The following is a 12,897-nucleotide window of genomic DNA, read 5'->3' as shown; positions in this document are numbered from 1 at the left end:
AGGCCCAGAAATGGACACAGTGGCTGACATCCTCACTACATGTCTCAATGGAAATTCCATTGAAATTATTAGGACAGATTAGTTATGACTAGCTTATACTTATCTGATTTAGTTCAATGAGACTTCCGTCGAGTAATTTGGTTAGAATGTCAGCCAGTATTTCAAGCACAGTCTGACCATTGTGGAACAGGGTGGAACTATTACTACTTGTGTTCTCTGTTAATGCAACCTTAGATTGCATTAGCTTTTTTAGCAGCTGCATCACACTGTTTGCTCATTTTTAAACTTGTGGTTCACTAATACATTTAGATCCTTTTCACATATATTGCTGTCAAACCGGATGTTCCCGCATTCTATGTTTGTGTATTTTATTTGTTTTCCCTTACTTAAAAGTAGGATTTCCATTTTGCCGCTGTTGAACTTCAACTTTTTGGTTTTGATACAGTGTCTGTGCCTATCCAGATCATTCTTAATCTTGTATTGTCTTCTGAGGCAGGGATTCTCAATGTTGGGTCCCCAGATGTTATTGGACTTCAACTCCCATAATTCCCAGCCCCAGTGGCCTTTGGCTGGGGATTATGGGAGTTGAAGTCCAAAAGCATCTGGGGACCCAACATTGAGAATCCCTGTTCTGTGGTATTAGCTGTCCCTCACTGCCAACTTTGTGTCAGCTGCAGATTTGATAAGCATACCCTCTACTTCCTCCCCCACATCATTTATGAAAATGTAGAAAGCACAGGGCTCAGTATTGAACCCTGTGTCACTCCGCTTGATAGCTCCCTCCAGGATGATGTAGAGCAATTAATGAGTACTTGCTGGATGGATCAGTTGTAAGAGCAGGCTGGAGTGTGCCCCAATGGGTCAGTCTGGAGCACCATATTTTGGACTCGTAAGTTCCATGTGGAACTCTGAGTTCCATATGGACTCTTTAAGTCTCAAGAAGATCAGACCTTAGGTGTGTCTGCCACTGCGTGAAATTTGCAGAAGATGTTGAAAATTCATGGAATTTTCTAGTTTCAGTGTTAATAGGAGGAATCCAGTGTGTGCTGGATCCACTGAAGATAAGTGGGAGCAGTGATGGAAACGAGCCAGTTTTGTCCCTGTTTGCAAGTATATCTTTAGTCTTGTGGAAGAGCAGGCCTGGCAGCGGCTCACTGTATAATAAGAACAACTTCCTTGTCTCATTGCTTCCCTTGCCAACCAATGGACATAGGGATAATACTGTGTTTCTTTTGGGAACTATGCAAACTTGTAGTCATTCTGCCCAAATAATTTGCATAATCAGTACCCAGATTTGCATGCTATTGTTTCATGTGAGAGGGTTGAAGTGAGATTTTGCTAATCTTCTCTGATGATCTGAAGGTCCTGTCATCATTCTAATGCAGAAAGCAGTTATGTTCTCCTTAAGTCTTTTGTATTTTTAAAATAGAGTATGTGTGTCACACTTCCATTGCCTCTCAACACAGTACACAGCTAAAAGACTATAGGCTATTTTAGATAATATGCTCCCAAGACTTTCAAAATTAAAAGGGAGAGCTTACCTGTTGTGATGTCTTTCATGGAAGTCTCAATATTCTCTGGCACTTTCCGTGATTGCATATAGCTGGTGGATTGTCTGAACAACCTTCTATAAGCATGCCAAATACTAGTAAACTGGAATCTGGAGCACGTATAGAGGGATAATTCGGATGATCTGCCTCAAAACACAATAAAGGAATGTGCTGGGAAGACATCACCGAAAGATGTGATGGGCAAGCTCTTGACATTTCCTCCTTCTACTCAGCTGGCCAAAAAAGAATAGTCGAAACCAACTCCATGTAGAAACATTTTGTATAATCAATTCACCACTAACATAATGCAAAATGTTAAAAATGGAAATCATTATTTACTTTTAAGCAGTCTTTGCAATTTGGCAATGCCAATGACAGTAGCTGAGTTTTGCTAATTGCACTCTGGTTTTTCCATTTGTTCTTTATATGCTTTTGTTAGATAAAAGGAAGGGTATTTGCCAAAAGTAGTGTGCCACTGGTTTGAATGGTAGTCTTTGCAGATAAATGTGACATAGCTTTGCATTTCCTTTCTGCACCATCTACACTATCAACTACAACTGCAGGGGAAACTGAGCTCTCCATTTGAAATGTTGCTGTCCATTATGAAAGAGGTCTTTCTGTATTTTGCTCTATTGTTGTTCAGTAGACTGCCTACAATTATGCTTTGGACTACGGTTTAAGAATCATTGAACTAAAGTGTTAATGCTTGTATGCAAAAATTATTTCCTGCTTTAGTGAAAGGGACTCCATAACAGAGTATGCACAATCCGTGTGCCAGGACAGACTAGGAAATGAGGGTTGAAGATGGGTATAAGGGAGGCACACACAGACCTGCACAACAAAATCCAGATTTCTTGACTATTTGCAGACACAAAAGGGATGGCATTATTATAGCCCACATTTCATCAGTTCCTAACAAAAATGTCATGCAAAATGTTTTGCAAATGATAATCCACAAAATTTGTTGGAATGAAACTTGGAGTGCTCTAATTTCAGTGAAACGAAGAAACTGACTTCTTGTGTCGGACCAAAGGTCCATCTGATCTAATGCACGGTCTCCAATCAAATTCTCTTGGGAAACTCCAAAGTAGGGCATGATGGGGAAAGATATTCTCTGTCTGGGTGCAGCATCTCAATCAACCTTGGGCCGGGGCAGTATTTGCCCCAACATAGAGTGATGGCCCAGGAATAGCAACTGTTTAATAAAACTGCATGGGTTTAATTAAGTACTAGTGTATGCTTTCAGACCTCATGAAATCAACATAGGCTATGTATAGATGAGTTTGGGATACTAGATCCTTAGTTGGAAAGAATGTGTTGTAGACATCTTCACTCAAGTACAGGTGATGTCTTTGTTACCTCGCTCCCTTTTGTAGTGAAATATTATGCATACCAGAGGAACTACTTAAACCATGTGTATGATTATTTATTTATTATAATTATATATTACAGTAGTATAATAAACATTGCAAATACATTTTTTTAAAATGTTTCAGTTAGATGCATGAATGCACTGAAGATTAAATCAAAATGTGCAATGGGCAGTCAGGTATTCCCTGGAATCCTTTTCATTTCCTTGAGATTAAACTCCTTGCTGTTAAGAAGCAGTGCAGTCATCCAAAGATTTATTCATCTACTTTCATCACACAATTCCCACTTCAGACCTTGTGCTATAATTCATAATTCAAGTATTCTATTCCAGAAACCAGCCCCCCCTTCAAAGATCTAAATGTATAATCTACTTCAAAAAATACACTGAATATTAGAGGAATTTATCCACATTCTGCTATTACCCTATAAGATTTTTCCCCTTCCTCTTTTATTTTGGATGGCTTGAAACAGACTTTTCAGATGTTAAAATGAATATTCCAGATGTTTGCTTATACATTCAGTCACTTGGGGGCGGGGGGAACATAGAGCTGGTGGATGCATTCCATCATTCAGTCTGAGATTCTGAATAAGAAAACATGCACATTGTTGTGCTGCTTTTTTAAATAATGATGCCTGGCATTGAGATGGGGGGTGGGGTGGGGGACACAAAAATAGAGTAGTGATTTCCCTCCATCCGTTCTCACCCTAGTTAGATTGCTTTGAAAGGAGGAGGAGGAGGAGGAGGAGGAGGAGGGAGGAGGAGGAGGAAAAAGTCCAGAGCTGTACATGAGAGGAGTGTCTTTGTGATACTATTCATTCTCTGTTCTGACAGAGAAGGCATTGTTTGTTCACTGTACTAGGCTTGGCAGCCAAATAAGGTAGGGATCTGTGCTGCGCATACAGATTCAGAAAGTAACAGAGCGGGCAAGAATCTGAAAATTCCAAGAACTGGATCACTAGGAAGGACTTTCAACATATATAGCTTTTTTGGTATTGTCTTTGGTTTACAAGCTATACACATCTGAATGAAGAATCCTTTTAAATTGAAGGTAATTTTTTCCCTTTTATAGTGACTAGTTAATATTGCTAATAAACAGTCACCAAAAAGCAAAAAATCTCAGATGTTGACATGTGCAGCCTTGTCTAGGTCTTCCCAACTAAAGATCATTTAGGTTTAAAGCTGCTGCCTCCCCACTGTGCGTATGTCAACTGGATTAACATTTAATGAGAAAACTTGTGTGACAAAGAAAAGGCCGTTTAGGCTGCTCTAGCTGTTGCATTATAGACCACAGCTAATGTTTATATGCAGTGTAGGTTGAGGATATTGCCAATAAGATTGCATTGATGTAGACCCACTAACCGCGGTTAAAAGCTGCACATTTCCAGGTCTAGATCCTTACCTCAGGTTGCTTTTGAGGCAAAAGCTATTCCTAACAGAAACATTTTGTTCCACATTGTATAGTAAAAAGAAAGGAATCAGCCAAAATGAAAACCAGAAAGGAATCAAATATTAAGCAATATTTCTTAAGGATCTCTGAGAAAAGGATTATAAACATGCTAAAGCATATTCTTATGTAGCAGTTCAATTGTATTCCTTCTTTGCCCTATACTCCTAGATGATTATGATGATGATTCCCTAATACTTCTGTTTGCCACCATGAAACGTTTTTTTAAAAAACTACTTTTGAGTGCTAATTATCTCCCAGCTGTTTTCATTGCTGTCATGCCTTGAAAACTACTTAGGGCGCAATAGCCATTTGTGAACTATAACAGAAGATCTTGCTGATCAAGTAACAATTGAGAAGTACTTAAATATATGACCTTTGCAGGTGCTGGGCGTGTGTACTTATTTAAACTTACTTTAAACTTTCTTTAAACTTGAAGACTGAAAGTGAAACCAGCCAGGAATGTTACAATTTGGAAACCATGTTCAGGATTGTCTAAAGGAGAACAGGCAGCTGGCTCTCTGTAGTATCAAAGCAACCTTTAAGTGAACACCTAGAGAATCCTGCTCAGGCCATCTGTGGGTCTGCTAACATGTTCTGATCTCACGGGGCTTGCTCTACTTTGTGCTCCTGATTTGGCCTAATCCCCAGGGAGCAACTGTTCCAAGTAGCAAAACACATTATTGTGTTGTCATGCAGGATGTTTCCAGAGTCTCGTATGCAACAGCAGCCCTTGCCGATCACACTTGAAAACATGCTGCCAAAACCAGCAAGGATTGCTATATGGCTACAAACTACACACTGACCAGCTGCATTTTAACTGTCAAGTTTGTTGAACAGTTAAGGAAGCTTTCTGGCAACAAAAATAAATCGGCTCAAATCATGTTCCTGATTTTGGCCCTAAAGACACTTAAGATCTATCCACAAATTTCTTTTGGTGTACATCTAAAATTTTGAGTGTGCATTTAAAACTGCAAACCGCATGGGTGTGATAAGCAGAAGTTTTGAAAACAAGACTACAGAATAGATGGGCTCTGACGTAGCAGTGGGTCAAAAATCACGGAAGGGTAACTATTGAGCTGTGTATATTTTCTTTCTAGCAAAAAGAATCTTCCTTCCTAGTGGAGCAGTCTGGATTTGTGCTGTTAATGGATGTATAGTAGCATATAGAGGCTAGTAATGAAGGTTTCACATAACATATTGAGCCGACGGGTGGCCAGCCTGTGAGGAACTGAGTTGAAGTTCGTTCGAGCTCACATTATGGAGAAATCTGTAAAAATATGTGAAATAATATTTGTGGACGGCATTATGACTTGAAGATGAAGATGGGAGAAAAGAGGTATGCATTTGAATTCTGTGCTTCAATAAAGCTTTCCGAGGGCTTCAGGAGCCATAAGACTTTGTTTGTTTGCTTGCTTGTTTGTTTGTTTATACATACATTTATATCCTCCTCTTCCTCCAAGGAGCCCAGAGCATGTACACGGTTATGTTTATCCCCACAAGAACCCTGTGAGGTAGGTTAGGCTGGGAGGTAAGTGACTGCCCCAGTCACCCAGTGAGTTTCATGACTGATGAGGATTTGAACTTGGGTCTCTAAGTGTTGTTGGTCCAGCACTCTAACCCCTACACCACTCTGGCTCAAAAGCAGAATAAAAATGCTGGAATTCTACTGGCTTTATGCCACTAGCGAATTCACTGCGATGAGTTTTAATCTGTTTTAATTTCTGCATGTTGTTGACTTACAAAATCTGACCTACTAACAGAAACAGATAAAGTGTCATAAGATATTTACATGGGAGGACACACACATGGCTTCTAAGCAAATGGTGTTGTGTCTAATACAGCATCTGCATTTTGAATTAAAGCAAGAGGTCATTGCTCTATGAGAGCTGGTTAAAGTGAAACAGGAACTCTGCCAAGCCCTAATTGCTTTTGTCTCTTTGTGTTCTTAAGATATGTAGGGAGAAATGGTCAAAGATCTACATCTATGTAAGTTGAGAACAACTGGGCACATGCTCCAGATGTCTGGCCAGCAAATTTCCAGGAGGTTTGTTGAACATGCACCTGACTACTCCAGATTGCAAAACCACTTCCCAATTATCTGTCTTTTTGTATATATTAGCTTGAAGTGCAATTGAGCCTCATTGGCTCAAATGACATCTCTATGCTTAACATCTGTTTAGAAATGTGTGTAGTTAAGATGCTACATATGTTTTCTCAAAAAGCTTCTGAATGTAGAAATTTCTATCTCTAAAAATAATCATGTAAACTTCTCTAGCCTCAGGATCAGGTTGTCCTAGAAAAGTCTGGTTGCCTTATTAAACACTCCCCATAGGGATACTGCTACTTTTTCTGTTAAAATATTTGGGCTGCTATCGTGCTTGTGGTTATTTCTGCAGAAGTTCTCCTTAAATTAATGGACTTCTACAAAGTCAGAAGAATTGCAGTCCAGATTAACATTATGCATTCTAAATGTGAACAGGTCATCTAAACATTTGCTAATGAATTTGCTAGTTTCTTATATTATTAACTACAGGAAGATACATTCTGAAGTATATGGGAAGAAATATGTGTTATGGCAGCAAACGTGAGTTTCAGCAGTGGTGTTAAAAACAGTCTGAGCCTGTGGACACAGTACCTGTAAAATTAATGCTAAAATCTTGTCAAATTAAAATCTGTGGTGTGTTATAAAATGAATTAAAATATTCAAATATTATAAAGTATATGCATAGAGTCTAAGAAGATAGAGGCTGAGAGCATAGAGCTAAAATCTATGAGACGCTGTAAAATAGTTAAGATTAGAATTAAAATGTGATTAAAACATGATGAGATGAAAACTGTATCACTATGTGTAGCAGGGGCATCTGTGCAGGTATGAGCTATGTTGGGCCTGATTAATTCTTGCTGGCAGGCAGATCCCTGTGAATTTTGTATGCTGCTGCGTGGAACTTGGCAACGTTATGCGTTATAAAAGGCTTGCCGTTGGAGAGTAGTAGGGAGATGTAGAACTGATTTGTACATCCTGGCAAACTTTGCAAATAGAGGGAGAATGGGGGTGCTGCGGATGTCTCTGTAAAACAGGCAGTATAGGAGGACGTGCTCAGTGGTTTCAACTTGCCCAGCATCGCAGGGGCACAGATGTTCCAGGAAGGGGTTCTTCTTGTATCTTCCATCTAACACAGCTAATGGTAGGGTGCTGCAGCGAGCTAAGGTGAAGGCTTTTCTGTGGTTGGGGGCCTCTGGCTGTGTTAGATATATGCAACAGATGCCACTATGTACCCTTAGGCTTTCAGTGATAGGGAGATTTTGGGCCCTGCCTATGTCTGTTTGGCACTCTGTGTCCATTATGCACTGCTTGAGAAGTATCTTGGCTTGCTCATAACCCTGGGAAAGTAGTTGGAGGCAGGGGGGGAAGAGTCTAAAGGATGTTAGTTTTACCTGGAAGGGTTTGCTTCCAGATGGATTGGTATACATCCTCCACTGTTAAGGGGGCTAGGCCCATTGGGATGAAGGATAGTTTTAGCCAAAAATTATGGATAGCCATACTCTGGCCTCCACTTGCACCAGGCCTGCCTCCAGTCCTAAGCCAACATTGGAGACACAGCAGGGTACTGGGAATACTGCTCTTAGGAATTTAGACTGGACAAGCTCCAGAGGGGCGATGTTGGAGAAGGGGCCCAGTTTGGCTCTGTAGAGAAGTTGTGCAAGCAGCTTAGCTTTAAATAGTTTTGGGGACTGCTGGTATGTAGTGGCCTGCTTTTGGCCGGAAGAATTTTAATATGGTGGCACTGCTCCTCTGGGCATTTTGGGCAACATAGCTGCCATGGGCCTTCCTGGTGTCAGATGCGTGGAAGACCACCCCCAGGTATTTGAAGCATGAGACCTGCTTGATTGTGTTCCCATTTATGTGCCAGGAGTGTGTCTTTGGCCTCCTGGCCAGGACCACAATTTTGGTTTTATGGCAGTTTATTTCCAGATGGTTCTCTTTACAGTATTGAGTGAGGGTCCCCAGTACTCTTCTGAGACCTGTGGGTGTCCTAGAAAGAATTGCTGCATCATCTGTATAAAGCAGAATGGAGATATGTTTCTCTGATAGCTTGGTGGGGATAGAAGTCCAGGTCGCTTAGGTGGCCCACATTTATGTAGAAGTTGAATAGCAGTGGGGCAAGTATGCACCCTTGCTTAACGCCCTTACAGGCAGGGATGGCGCTTGACAGATGACCTTGGAGGTTGCATCTGACTTTCACAGACATGCCGTCGTGAATGAGAGATAACAGGTGCTGATCGATCAAAGAGACTACCGTTTCCCCCACAATTTGGCTCATGAGATGGAGTCAAATGCAGACAAAGTATATACAAACAAGCAGCATACAGGGAGACTGTTTTGTAGGTGGAGTATTTCTCAATTAGGTGCTGGAGTACTAGACATTGGTCAATGGTGGATTTTTCCTACCTCCGTTAGGAGGTTTTCTTGTTCTAGCCAGTCTGTTCGTTTCCAATACAGGTGCCTGGCATAGAGCTTGATGAGCAGGCTGATGGATCTGTAGTTTGCTGGGTCATCCCACCTACCCTTTTTGAAGACGGGAACCATAATTGCTAGCCCCCAGACCCTGGGGATGCAACTGTGATTGTCAATAAATGTGAACAGTGAGGCCAGAATGGGAGCCCACCATGCTGAGTTACTTTTGATTAGCTACGGGGGGATTACATCATTTCCAGGAGCCGCCTGCAGGTTTAGTTGAGAAATCAGATCCTTATCCTCTGCAGGCATCACCAGCGGCCAGGCAGGCAGGTCCTCTATGTCATGCCAAGGGCATCCATAATCCCCTACTTCATCTCTGAACAGTTTGCTAAAGTGTCTTTCCCATACCTCTGGTAGAATGCAGGTGTCCAAATGCATCAGGCCATTGTTGGGCTGATCCACGGTAATGCGCCAGAATAGGGGCTGAGTCATTGGTTCTGACTGTTTGAATGAAACATGACCAGGTGTCTTCATGGCATTTCTTTTCTTGTGTTTGAGAAGATGTTTGTAGTGCCTCTTCTACTTAAGGAAGTCTTGCACCGACAAAAGTCCTGCATTGGCTTTGCAGGCGTTGTAGTTGGCAATGAGTTCTCTTTTTTTTAATTCAATGCTTTCGGAGTCAAACCATGGTTTGGAGTGGTACATGTGCTGTTTGAGGTGAGGAGTGTTTTCATGAGGTAGGTGCTTTTGTAATTCCTGCACTAGGTAGCTGTAGCTCTCTGGGGTTGAGTTGGAAGGTTCTGTTGAGAGCAGGGAAATGTGGATACATTGGAAGTGTTCTGAGGTGAGTTCTGTCTAGTTGGAGGGACCATTTGATGCTGCAGGCTCTTCCTGCTGGTAGAATTTGTGGTTGGTATAGAGCCTCGGCATGGGACTACTGAACAAAAGGTTTCAGGTATAGGGATACTGGCAAGTGGTTACTGTCAAATTGGGGAGTATATCTACTTCTGGGTTAGGTGGTTAGCACCGATAGTGTGCCTATAGAGCAGGCCTGCTCAGCTTTGGCCCTCCTGCAGATGTTGGCCTACAACTCCCATAATCCCTGGCTATTCGCTACTGTGGCTGAGGATTATGGAAGCTGTAGTCCAAAGACTTCTGGGGTTCCTAAGCTGAGCAGGCCTGATACAGAGTATCATCATTGGGGCCTAGTCTGGCATTAAGATTGCTAACTACTACTGTATAGTAGTATAGTACTAGGGAAGGTAGAGAGAGGTCAGTTAGGTTGCTTTCCAGATCAAACCACAGTTCCCTAACCTGGGATTTTTGCCTTGGTGGAGGTAGGTAGATGCTGATTACTAGCAGGGTACAGTGTCTGAAGTGGATTGTACAGCCATAGTGTGTTGCTTAAATGAGGACAGTCCTACAGACATTGTGCACATTGTAGTAGAGACTAATACGCCTAGTCACCTTTAGGTCTGCCCTTTCCCGCATTGGCTTTTGCCCCAATGAGTATTAGCTGAAGCCATTGAGCAGTCCTTGGGAAGAAAGGGCATCGTCACACACTATTAGCAATTCAGCCCCATTCCGATGTACCCCTGGATAGTTCTTCTCATCAGTTCTGAATGGGTCTTTCTATGGCCTTCCACTCTCATGAGAGAGTGGTCCGTTCCAGAGCAGCATCCATCATCATCACGTATGAGGAATCTCTCCTGGCAGTGCTGCTCCTGCGGGGTGGTTCTCTCATGAGTAATGCCATAGAGTGCATTCTTGCACCCAGGGGGAAGGGGCTAGTCCCCCCTTCCCCAACTTTATTGTACAAAAAAATAGAGCAGAGCCATGATAGGATTTCTGGGTGGGCCAGCCTTGTAAACCTGACCCCAGATATTGCTGCCCTGCCATATGTTATCTTCGCAGTGATCTCATCTGGTTGCCAGGTTTATGGTCCCACTATGATCGCATGTGCCTGTGAACATCTATTTATTTTTGATCTATTCAATAATAAATCTATAAATCTTCATCTATTTATTTTAAACTGTGGTCTGATCTGGAAAGTTAACTAACTGAACTCTCTCTACCTTCCCCAATACAATACTACTATACAGTAGTAGGCAATAGTATTCTGAGTACCAGGGCAGAAAAGAAGAGACAGTGGGAAGCGGGCATCCTCCAATGTAACTTCTCCAGACTTAGAAGCTTGGGATGGGACAAGGTGGCATCTCTGTTGCCAGGCAGCGGCTTGAATGCCATTGAGACGGGGTGGGGCAAGTGCTCAGAGAGGCAGCCATTGAGAAGTGCAGCAGGCATGGAGCGGTAATGTTCTTGGGTGGGTCTAGACTCCCCTCTCTATGAAATCGGTTCCAGAAATAGCATGAAGCAGCGGTTACGGCAACATCTGTGTTCGGATGTAACACTGCCAGCTTCAAACCTCAGATTGGAGCAGAGAAACTTACTACAAACTGAAAGTTCAAATTATTGTTTGGCGAGGCAAATTGCAGGTTGCTTTTGCTGTGAAACCACAGTTTCATGCCTTTGGACATAGACGGTTTCCAAGAACTGCCCCATTCAACTCTGGTTTTGCGTTATGTGCGAATGCAGCCCCAGGGTGCTGATATTATGGAGGACTATAAAACATCTTTACAACACATCTTGAAACAGAAGTCTGTTCGACCCAGAAAGCAAATGGAGAGGGAATGGAGAAAGCAGAAAACAGGAAAGAGAAGTTGAAGATAGTACTTGCCTGCGTCCTTGGCTGCAGTCCCTCTTTTATGGCTCCACTTCCATGCATACTGCTACCATTTGGCAGGCATCTCATCAATGCACTTTAACTGAGAATATTTGCTATCATGGCACTTTCTACTGTGTGTTGCCTTATGTGTTTCCAACAATCATAAATGGCCAATATGGCCTTGATGATCTCCCAAAAGTCTTTGTATGTACCTGTCGTTCCTTTCCACATGCAAGAGCTCTGCTGATCTTTCCTGCTGTAGACCCTTGCACTACTCTTGATGTTTTCCCAACTTCCAAAAGAAGTAAAGTTATTTGTATATTGCTTTTCAACAAAAATTCTCAAATCAGTTTACACAGAAAAGCAATAATAAAGAAAAGGTGGTTCCCTGTCTGCAAAGAACTAACAATCTAAAAGGAAATATACCAGCAAAAGCCAGTGGAGGGACTCTATGCCAGGATTGGTTAGTTGCTCTTCCCCTGCTTAATATAAGAGAGCCAACACTTTAATAGGTACTTGTTTACCCAGTTAATAGGGGAGCTACATGAACCAAGAGCCTTGAAATGCCTTGATTCAGCCCTTTAGGTCCCACCCTATTTTTCCAGCACATCCTTCTCCTCTCCTGTCTCTCTCCTACCTGTTCCCTGTCTGTTTTCTATCTCTATAGATGTTCCTTTATTTTCAACAGTATGTTAATTGCTTCTCCAGGTCTTGGAAGCATTTCACTTCCAAATGCTTTGGTCCACTATTCAATGTCTTTCTTTCTTTTTCCAAAAACTGCCTCTTCCTGCAGACTCTCCTTTGTCTGTGTTTGGTCCTTATGCTCTAATGTTAGTATAATGTTTCACTCAGCAAACTGCCAGGCAACAGGGCTAAAAACTTTTCAGCTGCACTCCCCATTCTTTCCCCCACCCTCCTGCTGCCAGTTGGCATGCTAGACCTCATTTGGAGAGAGGAGCATGTTCCAGACAGTGTTGCTTTACTCTAAGCTTCTAGATGCCCCTGTTAAATGATCACCCTGGCGGATAAGGATACTGAATAAACTGTGGAAAATGTTCGTTTTTCCTATTCCATCTCTGCTACTTAGTTTGTCAGAGTCACAAGCGCACCTCAGTGAAATGCTCTTTATCCTTGTAAAGGGTAATACATTTAACAGGATGGTAAAGGGGACACACTCTTTGTTTGAATGGTGAATGCACCATTTAAAACACACACACACACACACACACACACACACACACACATATTCCTGTAATGCCCAAACTAGTTTTCAGTGTCAGTGAAGTTAAGTGTTCCATGGGGATAATTGGATGTAAGATAACCTGGCATGTGCAAGGATTAACA

General features: G+C 42.0%; 1 protein-coding gene across 12 annotated transcripts in view; it reads left to right on the top strand.

Moving 5' to 3' along the window:
• Window positions 1–12,897, top strand: part of PAG1 (phosphoprotein membrane anchor with glycosphingolipid microdomains 1) — a 179,845-nt gene that overhangs the window by 91,300 nt on the left and 75,648 nt on the right. For 2 of the 12 annotated variants that reach the window (XM_053248283.1, XM_053248288.1), the window contains exons 1-2: window positions 3,723–3,970; window positions 5,467–5,705. The exons of 8 other annotated variants lie outside the window; for them this stretch is intronic. The gene's annotated coding sequence lies outside the window, so the exon portion shown is untranslated. Of the gene's footprint in view, window positions 1–3,722; window positions 3,971–5,466; window positions 5,706–6,389; window positions 6,414–12,897 lie in introns of those variants that run through there. 2 more of the 12 variants (XM_053248284.1, XM_053248293.1) reach the window with 2 other exon arrangements.

The sequence above is a fragment of the Hemicordylus capensis genome, chromosome 4 (genome assembly GCF_027244095.1).
Source record: "Hemicordylus capensis ecotype Gifberg chromosome 4, rHemCap1.1.pri, whole genome shotgun sequence".
Classification (NCBI taxonomy): domain Eukaryota; kingdom Metazoa; phylum Chordata; class Lepidosauria; order Squamata; family Cordylidae; genus Hemicordylus; species Hemicordylus capensis.
The sequence above is the reverse complement of the archived record's forward strand: the minus strand, read 5'-3'. Positions and strand labels throughout refer to the sequence as shown.